This window comes from Rattus norvegicus, chromosome 1, assembly GCF_036323735.1.
Source record: "Rattus norvegicus strain BN/NHsdMcwi chromosome 1, GRCr8, whole genome shotgun sequence".
Classification (NCBI taxonomy): domain Eukaryota; kingdom Metazoa; phylum Chordata; class Mammalia; order Rodentia; family Muridae; genus Rattus; species Rattus norvegicus.
Window position 1 is genome coordinate 267,563,592 of NC_086019.1, and position 11,200 is coordinate 267,574,791.

The window sequence follows — 11,200 nt, forward strand, 5'->3', positions numbered from 1 at the left end:
CAAGAAATGGCCGCATGCTGTAGCAGAGAGGACAAGTCCCAGAGTGTCTTCCCAGAACACAGCTGTCTGCCTCCCCTGGGTCTTCTCCTCCATCGGTCAAGGGACAAATGCATGTCTTACTTAAGCCATTGTTATATTGCATCTACAATGCACAGAACCCGTCCTGAAGAACTAGTAAAGTCAATTTTCGATGAGAAGGATGCACATTTAATTAAAAAAATTACTTTCTAAATATCTACCACAGACCAGACTCTAGCTAAAGCTGCTTCAGAAGAGACACAGCAGATTGGATCTGAAAAGAGGTGCAGTCTCACCGGGAAGGTGAGTTACATACCCGTAATTATACCGTAAAGGGTAAGATGGATGTTAAACAAGAGTGGATCTAAAAATATGGCTGTCCGTGAAGGAGAGAGATGGGGATGTCAGGAATGGATCTCGAGTGAAGGATGAGAAAGTAAGTGGGCAGAGCGCTTCTGAAGGCTCTGTGTCTGCAGAGACCGAAAGAAAGTTGAAGACTCTTGGAGGATGGAGATGGCCATGACGTCCCGTGTGTCGCTAAGGAGATGATGACGACAGAATGCCTGGGCATGAGGAGCCCTGGCTTCTGCATGCTGACCACACTCCACACCCAAGAGCATAAGGGGCACAAGCTGGATTCAGTAGGGTTTGTCAAGCAAGGAAACAAAGAGATGCCAAGTTGGGTGGGTAAGGAAGGGGAATGGCTTGGAGGATTTGTGGGACTGCGGGTGAATACGACCAAAGTACGTTTTAATGATCTTGATCTCTCAGGCCTCGAAGAATGCTCAGCCAAAGTCATCAGCAAGAGTCAGAGCTGTGACGAAGCCACCGCTCTGTAAACATGTCGACAGGGACTCGTCCCTCCCTCGCCTGAAACTCTCATGGCCAGCACTGCAGATCAGAGTGCAAGCCTCCCTCCGGAGACCCTCAGGTAGATGAGGATATTGTCAGTGGGGTGCCACTCCGAGGTTGGTGAGAATGACCTCCTTGTGGGAATCACATGCCCAGACACATCTGTGGCATCACATGTGTGGGGGTGGGGTTTATTTTCTTTTAAACAAAATTAGAATTTATTAAGAAAAGTATACAGATTTGAACAGAAGAGGGATGGGAGAAAGGGAGAGGGAAAATCAAAGGAGAGGGGGAGGGAGAGGAAGAGAGAATGGGTAGGGGAAGGAAAAGGAGAAGAGGAAGAAGAGGAGGAGAAAGAAAGGAGGAAGAAGAGGAAGAGGAAGAAGAAAAGGAGGGGGAGGAAGAGGAGGAAGGGGAGGTGGAGGAGGAAGAGGAAGGGGAGGTGGAGGAGGAAGAGGAGGAGGGAGGGGATAAGGAGGATGAAGGTGAGGAAGAAGAGGGGGAAGAAAGAAGAGGAAGAGGAAGAATAGAAGGAACAGCACCAGTAGCACTGCAAAGCCACCTTCCCAGTCTCCTCCCCCACAGTATTGTGAGCTCCGGAAGGGATGCTCCCAAGCCTTACCTCAACTTTAAGAAGCACTGGCCATTGCTCTAGCCTTCAAGTTCTCAGTGAAGCTTCTGATATTTTTCCAGGTCATTTGAACTGCTAATGATATGAATATTTTAGGTTTCTGTTTTCTGCATACCAACTAGGAGCTATTTAACCCTGGGGCCTCCCTTCTCCAAAGACACACAACCGGAAGGTGCCGTGCCGGGCTGGCAAGGCAGGAGTATGTTAAAAGGAAAAGTGTTACTTCATCAGGCTCGCCACAGAGGTATGTGTTAATTAAGTTAATTGTGCCATCAGTGATGCAGGCAGTGACAGTAACTATCCCCATAATGGGGCTGGGTTATTGCTGTCATCTGTCAAACGCGCTGGTCCTCTTAAACACAGTCACTTCTCTTACTTTTTTAAGCTTGAGTTCACATGTGTACACACACACACACACACACACACACACACACACACAAACATGCACAAAACACACACTTTTACATGAGTTAAATTATGTTATTCCGGGGCTGGGGATTTAGCTCAGTGGTAGAGCGCTTGCCTGGGAAGCGCAAGGCCCTGGGTTCGGTCCCCAGCTCCGGAAAAAAGAACCAAAAAAAAAAAAATATGTTATTCCATCTTAATATCTACGTTGATAAGGAGAAGTTATTCCCCCACCCCGCCCCGAGCAGACGAGGAAGCTGAAACTCAGAACTGTTCCACCATTTTCCTGAAGCCCCTCAGCTTCTTAGCTAAATGGGCAAGTCTTGAGCCCAGGGCCCCTTCCTGCTGATCACAGTTTCTAACCTAGATTCCTGGTGGTTTACTGGGCAAAAGCCAACTTTTTGAATTTTTATTTCCTGCCATACTGGATTTTCAAATGTTACATTATAAGTTATCTTTGGAATTTTATTGACGGGTTAGATATCTGTTCCATTCATGAAGTATTTAGAGGAGTAGTAATCAAAACTAAACGCAGGGCTGGTGAGTTGGCACCCTGGCTAAAAATGCTTGATACGCAAGCATAAGGATCTGAGTTCAAACCACCGTGAAAACCCAGGCATGGGAACCTCAACATTTGGGATGTGGAGACAGGAGGATGGCTGGGGCTTGCTGGTCACAAGCCTAGTTCCAGCTTAAGCAAGGGACAACGTTTCGAGAGAATAAGGTAGAAAGGGTATAACAGGATACCCAACGTTCTCCCTTTGCTTCTGTGCACACATGCCTGCACAGGTATGTGCACACTGACACATGTGTGCGCATACCACAGTTAACAGGCTCACACACATGCACAAACCCCAACAATCTGGACATCATCTGGAATCGACATTCTAGGCCCTTTCCTTGTAGGAAGTAGACAGCATTTGGCTTAAGGTGAATTCTCAGTTATGGTGAAGACACACTTGGCAAGGTCAAGTCCTTCCAGATTCGTGGTGGACTCGACTAAAGCCACCACTGAACACTTCTAGTTCCACGGGGATATAACCAGTGATGAGCCTACCCTAGAGGCCAAACCTTCATTTCTGAAGCTTTGACATTGTTAATATACCCATCAACCCACACACATCTTTGAGAGAGTTCACTCAGAACCATTTTGGTCCAAATTCATCTTAATCGTGACTGATTTGTATGGCCCCTTGGTTAGGCAGAGAAAGGGCTGAACCATCAGCATACACAGAAATCTGGAGCACACCGGCACATAACTGTCTAACAGAGTAGCTTCTGGAAACCAGTATTCAGATGTAGGGCCACTGTGCAAAGAAGCTGTCAATCATGCCCACAGATCTTGAATGCAGGACAGTAAAGGTGGAGCCCAGGAAGCCATCATGCCCACGTGAGATGTACAGCTGGGGCACAGAGATCCTTCACCAGTGTGTCATCTTTTACAGGCTCTCTAGAGGGGTCAGCTCAAATGGCTGAGCAGAAGGAACCTGAATTTGTCTCCTCAGCCTAAGTGGGGACCAGTGTCAGAGAAAATGCTCTGTCCCTGAACATTGTGTTTCCTGTCAGTGTGAACGCTTACTAATGCCACAGTTTTAAGCAGTGAATGATTCCAGTAGAATCTTTGGACACTGAGTCCCCAATGAGCACCTTTAAGAACAGACTGTGTACCTCCTGCCATAGAGCACACTGGAAACCTTGCATCTGGGTTTGTACACACTGTACCTCATGCATCTTTTTCTTCAGTTGGGCTTGCCTTGTCTCCTTTTTCCCATGATACAGCGTAGCCAATGTATACTATTATATGCTGGAGCTTACATTCTGGAGAGCCATTGAATCCATTGAAGTGCTCACGGAAACCCTCGACACACAGCTATTCTAAACATAGCTTCTGAACTGAGTAGACCGTGGTTTAAGATAGCAAAGGTTTACACTGAATCATCAAAACAGGGCTGACATGAACAAGGGGTCTGTGCAGTCACATAGGAGCCCCTGGTTTGTAGAAGACACCCACACAGGCCTCTGCTGTGCTATCACCATTCAACAATTATTACAAGTTTATGTGCAGAGTCCTAATTTCTACTTTGTCCTGGGTCCTCGAGGGATGCAATTTACAACGGGTCAAGGTGGGACCGAGATATTTATGTACCCTCGTGTGTGTGTGTGTGTGTGTGTGTGTGTGTGTGTGTTTGTGTGTATGTCTCTGTGTGTGTATGTCTGTGTGTGTGTGTTTGTGTGTGTGTTTGTGTGTGTGTTAGTGTGTGTGTCTGTGTGGGTGTGTTTGTGTGGGTGTTTGTGTGTGTGTTTGTGTGTGTGTTTGTGTGTGTGTGTTTGTGTGGGTGTTTGTGTGGGTGTTTGTGTGTGTGTTTGTGTTTGTGTGTTTGTGTGTGTGTTTGTGTGTATGTCTGTGTGTGTATGCCTGTGTGTGTGTTTGTGTGTGTGTTTGTGTGTGTGTGTTTGTGTGGGTGTGTTTGTGTGTGTGTTTGTGTGTGTGTTAGTGTGTGTGTTTGTGTGTGTGTTTGTGTGTGTGTGTGTTTGTGTGTGTGTGTTAGTGTGTGTGTTTGTGTGTGTGTGTTTGTGTGGGTGTGTGTGTGTGTTAGTGTGTGTTTGTGTGGGTGTGTTAGTGTGTGTGTTTGTGTGGGTGTGTTTGTGTGTGTGTTTGTGTGTGTGTTTGTGTGTGTGTTTGTGTGGGTGTGTTTGTGTGGGTGTTTGTGTGTGTGTTTGTGTGTGTGTTTGTGTGTGTTTGTGTTTGTATGTTTGTGTGTATGTCTGTGTGTGTATGTCTGTGTGTGTGTGTCTGTGTGTGTGTGTTTGTGTGTGCGTGTTTGTGTGTGTGTTTGTGTGGGGGTGTTTGTGTGGGTGTTTGTGTTTGTGTGTGTGTTTGTGTGTTTGTGTGTGTGCATGTGCACACGTGCCTGTGTCTATATACACATTCTGCATGTTCTTTTTATAATACCATATTTTTTTTTCTTTTTCTTTTTTTCGGAGCTGGGGACCGAACCCAGGGCCTTGTGCTTCCTAAGCAAGCACTCTACCACTGAGCTGAATTCCCAACCCCAAGAACACCATATTAAACTGGAGCCCATCTTAATAACCTTCTTTTTAACTTTATTGCTCTCCCAAGTGAGATCACTTTCTGAGGTAGTGCAGTTATGACTTGAACATATGTATGAGGGCCACAGTTCAAGGTCTAGTAAATCAACTTTATTTTTCTCTATGTACTTGACAATTTGGGCTTAAGGCCTTCTTACGGATCTCTCCCAGAGTCTATGAGAAGTTGGGCTCCCAGTCTAAGAGAAGACCCACACAGCTGGATGACTGCAGCACAGGAATGAGGGGCCAGCGCTGCTGAGGTAGATTTGGGGCAGAGGTTGCCCTGGATTCTGATGGCAGAACAGTCTATCCGAGATTCGTTTAGGACGCTTTCACCAGGAAAGCGACATTATTAAACCAACAGAAAGAGCAGCACTTGCGAAGCTGGGTGTCTTTGAGTTTTATCACTGTGAAGAAACACCATGACCACAACGGCTCTTGTAAAAGAAAACATTTAGTTGGGGCTGGCTTACAGTTCTGAGGCTGAGTCCATTACTGTCATGACAGGAAGTGTGGCAGCATTTAGGCAGATATGGTGCTGGAGAAAGGAGCTGAGAGCTCTAAGTCTCGATCCACAGGCAGCAGGAGAAGGAAATTGTGCCACACACTGGACATGGCTTGAGCATAGGTGACCTCTAAGCCTCCCCCCACAGTGACACACTTCCTCCAACAAAACCACACCCACTCCAACAAGGCCACACCTCCTAATGGTGGCACTCCCTTTGAGCCAAGCCTTCAAATACCTGAGTCTATGGGGGCCATACCTATCCAAACCACCACACTGAGGCACTAGGATCAAGTTTGAGGTCAGCCTGGGCTATGCATGGAGATCCTGTCCCAACAAGCAAACAATAAAAAAACCCACCAGGAAATAGACTGGACACCTAAAAGGTGAGATGCCGAGGCTGGGAGACTGAAGAGGCTGCCGCAAAGCTAAGAATTGGAAGAATCTAACTACAGGGACGGCCACAGTGCAACAGGACTCAGTAAAATCCAAATCACACACACACACACACACACACACACACACACACACACACACACACACACCTGTGTACAGACACAGACCCCGACACAGACATTTACCTACACTTTAGCTGCACGTAGTTAAAAGAGTTCACAGCCAGAGACATTTCTTGGCCTCACTGGGAACACTGGTCTGGGAGGTGTGCCATGTTGGGGAAACCCTGTTTGATTCCCCAGCTAGATGGTTCTGTGAATCCTAAGAGAGAGGTGGGGACATCCTGCAGTGTTGCAAGATCTTCACAGAATTATCTAGCACCCACCCCCTTCGCTTGGTGAACCCTAGAGGTCTGGGCCTCCTTTGGGTCACATCCTAGACCTTCATGCCTGCTACTTGGTTAGCCTGGCTCTTTGTCCAGCCCTGGCTCTTGACCGTTTTTTAGGCTGAGGTCAGCTTTTCAGAGACTTCCTCTGGAAGGCGCCTCTGCCTGTTCCCTTGCATGCATGCGGCTTTGTTCACTGTCTCTTCTCTGCTAGATCCCAAGTTTCATGAAGACAGGGTCCTGTCTGTTGCCACTGTGTCTGCAGCACTTAACGGCAAGCCAGGCAGAGCAGATACCTCGTAAGCTGAATGGATGGGTGAATGAATGATTTTGCTACACAACAGAGGACTGGAAACAACGCATAAAGGAATGACAGTATAACAGCAAATGCACAATGTGACAGTTTTGAAGCGAGGTCAGAAAGCCACGTTTAACAAGCTGACATCTAAAGCCAAAGATAAGTTTTTAAGAGTTTATATTAATTTGATATTATCCACAGAAACTTCTGTTTCCTTATTTTTAAAAAGAGAAACCCCCAAGATTTATTTTTTAAAAGCTTCACAGACATCAAATTACTGTCATGAAGGAAAGGGTTGCTTTAGATAAGTGTGTGGGAGGATAAATGCCCAGAAGTATGTGGGCTGCATTTCCCTTAAACTCTCTTGGGTTTGCAAATGGGAAAGAAAGGTCTAGGATAAAGCACATTCTCTGTTTTCCCGAAGTCAGTGCATGTGGGAAACGGCAATATTTGGTATATTCAGGAAACTGAAAATATGAGAGGGCACTTGTTTAAGTAGTGATTTCCAGGACTACATTAAAGTGGCTGATAAGAAAGAGGAAGTGGGCTTTAGCATCTGAAAGAGACCAATTAAAAAAAATTATTTTTTTTCCTGTGTAGCTCCTTTTCCACACAAGAGAAATCTCCCTCTCCCTCCCGCCTTGACCACAATCAATATTTTCAGGGAATGGAGGTAGCAGGGAAGTGGGGTACTCAGTCTTTTTTGTGCAACTGAGCTGTGGAAACAAACAGGAGGGAGATTTGTAAGATATAAGTCTGTCCGGTAAGTGCCTCTAAGTGCTTTAAAAACCGTGACTTAAGGCAGAGTGGAGAGCCTAGGGAGCAACCTCGAGTTAAGGTGAAATTAGCACATTTCAATGTCTCCACAGAGGGGATGTCAAGAGCAAAGTAGCGGGAGAAACAAGCAGGGGTAACTGCAGACGCTCACGCTCCACCTATGTCTCCCTTCTTGAGCAGTAAGTAGTTCGGTTTTAAGTGGGTAAGTTATGTTATTTTGACAGAGAATGGGTTTTTTGTTTTTGGTTTTTTTTTTTGTTTGTTTGTTTTTTGTTTTTTGTTATTTGTCAACACCAGCAGGTGACAGATACCCTCGGATGAGCCAGATGAGATTCAAGTCAAAGACTGGCAACTTGCACGCACGCCGTGGTGACTTGGCGTGGCAATCACTTCCTGCAGACAATTTACATCCTAATTTAGATGTTTTCTAAGCATTGTCCACATAAAATCGAAAATGGTAAATAGAGGAAAACCAGGGAAACAGAATAAAATGAACGGGCAAGGTAGGATCGTTCATTCTGCGTGTGGGTTAAAATACTTCTGTTATATTAAATATTAATATTTATGGGCAGCAGTGGAAAAAAACTCACTCATTTTCAGACTTGCAAAATGATAGACCTTCCATTTGTATCTGAAAAGTGGACTGCTAGAGCCCCCTAGCTGTGGAAAATGGTTCTGTCCAGTGACAGTGTAGGTACGACATTAAGTAGCTCAAAAAAAAAAAAAAAAAAAACAACGCAGAAAAACAATTGAAGAGAGGCCTCCATCACAGACCTCTGACACTACCATCCTAGTCCACAGGACTGCGGTCACATCAACACCACTGAGTGCATTCATAAACCTCCATCCTGGCCTTGTTCAAACTCAATTCACAGCAGGCTAATATAAGACAGGAGACATCACCCTTTCTTCCCATTTCGATGGATCTGAATTAGATGGTCTCCCAGATCCACAAGTACTGACTGAAACAGAAGATGCACTTGTTCCGTCTGGCACAGCCCAAGCCTTGGGATGGTTTGGTAAAGACTGCAAAAAATAGTGCTTTGGTTTCATTTTTGTGTGCACTGAACTTTATAAGCCTTGAAATAGGCAACTTACACGATTAGAAAATTTCAGATAAAGCTGCATTTGGTACCAGTGCCTTTAATCTCAGTACCAGGAGTCAGAGGCAGGCAGATCAGTAGGCGTTCAATACCAGCCTGGTCTACCTAGAGAATTCCAGGACAGTTAAGGTTTGTTACACAGAGAAACCTGTATTGAAAAAAGATGCCCATTTCCACCTTCTCTTGAACAAGCCAGAGGTCTGCCGCTGGGTGTGAACTCACACTGTACCTACAGGGAGCTCGCAGTCATGTGACAAGTACAACTTCATCCATCCAGTTCCTCCTACTTTACTAATTAGGTAATATGAAACTAGCATGCTGAAGGCTCACATTGCCTGCTAGGTGGCCATATTAGTTAGGGTTTGATAAAGGAACAGAACCAAGGCAATGTATATATAGATGTGTATGTATATTTATATGGTGTATATGTAGACATATATATGTATATATAGGTATATGATGTCTCTGTATATTTATATGATGTATATGATGATGTATATTTATATGATGTGTGTTTATATCATGTATGTGTGTATGCACATGATAAATATGATGTATGTGATAAATATGATGCATATGCATAGGTATATGATGTATATGTATACACACACATATATAAATCCATTAAGTCACTTTATTTTAAAATAGGAACGTCAACTGATTCTCACTAGAGAGGCTGAGAACTGGATAGTTGCTTTGTCCTTGGGGTAGGTGCCTCAGTGGCCAGAGTCGCCCCACAGTGGCAGTTTCATAGTGGGGAACTTACTTATCTAGCACTTTCTCAGTCCACAAGGTGCAGTACCTCAATAGTCCCAGTCAGCAGCTACAGACGTGGATGGTCCTTAGGCCATGGTGGAAGCCTGGAAATACTAGCTGTTCTGTCAGTGAAGGAGGAGAAGGAGTGGGAGGAGCAGCAGCAGCAGCAGCAGCAGGTACACGAACTCAGAAGCAGGAGGGAAGACCAGTAATCACTCATCTACCATATTCTTTTTATCTGGAGTGCTACCAGAATGTTCTTGCCCACGTTGGGGTGGGTCTTCCCATATCAGTTAAGCCAGTCAGGATAGTCCTTTAGGTAAGGCTCCCTACTTGGGTCATGCTAATCCATGGTAAGTTAAAATAATCATAACAGGCAAGAGGCAGCTGAGTTTGCAACTCGCTCTGTCCAAACCTCAAACAAACCAATGCCTCCTCTCAGTGGTAGTAACAAATTTTCCAAGGACTGTACCTTTATTCCACCTCAGACACCTTGCAGTTCTCTAACTGCACTGTCTCAAATCTCCATCCTATGAACCATTTAAAACAGTTGCATTTATTTTACAAGTAAGAAATATAATTCAAAAAAATCATCGGATCCTACTACAAAAGCCTATATTAAACGAAACTGGAAAATCTGGATGAAATGAACAATTTTCTAGACAGATAATGGATACCAAAATCAGGATCAGATAAAACATCTAAACAGTCCCATAACCCCAAAATAAATAGAAGCAGTTATTAAAAGTCTCCCAATCGGGGTTGGGGATTTAGCTCAGTGGTAGAGCGCTTGCCTAGGAAGCGCAAGGCCCTGGGTTCGATCCCCAGCTCCGAAAAAAAGAACCAAAAAAAAAAAAATCTCCCAATCAAAAAAAGCCCAGGACCTGATAGGTTTAGTGGAGAATTCTATCAGACCTTCATAGAAGACCTCATACCAATACTCTACAAACTATTCCACAAAATAGAAACAGAAGGAACACTACCCAATTCCTTCTATGAAGCCACAATTATGCTTATACCTAAACCACACAATGACCCAACAAAGAAAGAGAACTACAGAACAATTTCCCTTATGAATATCAATGCAAAATAATCAATAAAATTCATGCAAACCTAATCCAAGAATCAAAATGATCATCCATCATGATCAAGTAGGCTTCATCCTAGGGATGCTGGGATGGTTGAATATATGGAAATCCATCAACACAATCCACTATACAAACAAACTCAAAGGAAAAGACCATATGATCATCTCATTAGATGCTGAGAAAGCATTTGACAAAATTCAACACCCCTTCATGTTAAAAGTCTTAAAAAGATCAGGAATTCAAGGCCCATACCTAAACATAGTAAAAGTAATATACAGCAAACCAGTAACCAACATCAAACTAAATGGAGAGAAACTTGAAGCAATCCCACTAACATCAGGGACTAGACAAGGCTGCCCACTCTTTCTATTCTTATTCAATATAGTTCTTGAAGTCCTAGCCAGAGCAATCAGACAACAAAAGGAGGTCAAAGGGATACAATTGTGAAAGGAAGAAGTCAAAATATCACTATTTGCAGATAATATGATAGTATAATTAAGTGACCCCAAAGGATCCACCAGAGAACTAGTAAGCCTGATAAACAACTTCAGCAAAGTGGCTGGATATAAAATTATCTCAAACAAATCAGTAACCTTCCACTACTCAAAGGATAAACAGGGTGAGAAATAAATTAGGGAAATGACACCCTTCACAATAGTCACAAATAACATAAAATACCTCAGTGTGACTCTAACTAAGCAAGTGAAAGATCTGTATGACAAGAACTTCAAGTTTCAAAAAGAAACTGAAGATCTCAGAAGATGGAAAGATCTCCCATGCTCATGGATTGGCAGGATTAATATTGTAAAAAATGACCATCTTACCCCAAGGCATCTACAGATTCAATGCAATCCCCATCAAAATTCCAACACAATTCTTCACATAGTTAGAAATAG

At 44.0% G+C, this 11,200-nt stretch overlaps 1 non-coding gene across 1 annotated transcript; it reads left to right on the forward strand.

The window, feature by feature from the left end:
- Nucleotides 1–1,985: 1,985 nt before the first annotated feature.
- On the forward strand, nucleotides 1,986–2,066 carry Trnap-ggg2 (transfer RNA proline (anticodon GGG) 2). The gene has a single exon. It is a non-coding gene; the product is annotated as a tRNA-Pro (tRNA).
- Nucleotides 2,067–11,200: the final 9,134 nt, after the last annotated feature.